Raw genomic sequence first — 1,135 nt, 5'->3', positions numbered from 1 at the left:
TCAAGTGGTAGAGCACTAGCCTTGAGCTGAAGAGCTGAGGAACAGCGCCCAGGCCCAGAGTTCAGGCCCCACGACCGGACCCAAAAAAAAAAAAAGAATCCTAGCTACACCTAGGATGCTAGATCTAAGGACCTAGGCTTGAAGAAAATCTTATCTCAAATTAACAAAAGCTAGAAGTAGATGTGTGGCTTGAGTAAAAAGAGCTAAGCAAGAGTTGGAGGTTGAGTTCAAGCCCAATTGCTATCACAAAAGAAAACGCTTCATGCTAAGCCACCATAATCTAGTTTTACAAAGAATTTCCAATCTCTTTCACTTCTAGCAGTACAAATCAGGGAACCACAACCAAACCCTTACAGTTATCAGAACTGTATATATCAAAGAAACAAGCCAAAAGGTGGCTTTTCCTTTTGCCAGTCCTGGGGCTTCAACTCAGGGCTTGGGCACCATCCCTAAGCTTCATTTGCTCATGGCTAGCACTCTACCACTTGAGCCACACCGCCATTTTGGCCTTTTCTGTGTATGTGGTGCTGAGGAATCGAACCCAGGGCTTCATGCATGCAAGGCGAGCGCTCTACCACTGAGCCACCTTCCCAGCCCACTTTCACCTTACTCAACTTGAGGCTTCCTTCTCAGCCGTCTCCCAGATCTGAACACAATTACTAACTGGAACTGACACTTCTTATATCAACTCAACTGCTTAACAGGTAGAAATTTCGTCTTGACATTTTGTCAAACAAGTCCTTGAGTACAAGGACTTATAATGTACTACTCTATTGCCCCATGGTTTCCCATGTGTACTAGGTGTGACCAGCCCAGCACACCACCACCCAGGGAGAACTTTCATTGTCACACTCACACTCCTACAGGGACAAAGTGCCAGTAACTTCTAACAAAGCCATTGTTAAAGTGCATAGGTACCAGTGGCTTTGTAATCCTAAGGAGACAGACCTGAGGATCATGAAGTCAGTCTGGCTGATTTGTTAAGATTCCTACCCCTAGCACTGAAGAACTTCACTGCAAGTCTCAGGCATGTACAAGCCATACTTTCGATGTTTTATCTTAAAAAGAAAAAAGCCGGAAGTGGCGCTGTGGCTCAGTGGTAGAGTGCTAGCCTTGAGCTGAAGAGCTGAGGGAC

Source organism: Dipodomys ordii, unplaced genomic scaffold, assembly GCF_000151885.1.
Source record: "Dipodomys ordii isolate 6190 unplaced genomic scaffold, Dord_2.0 Scaffold14, whole genome shotgun sequence".
Classification (NCBI taxonomy): Eukaryota; Metazoa; Chordata; class Mammalia; order Rodentia; family Heteromyidae; genus Dipodomys; species Dipodomys ordii.
The sequence above is the reverse complement of the archived record's forward strand: the minus strand, read 5'-3'. Positions refer to the sequence as shown.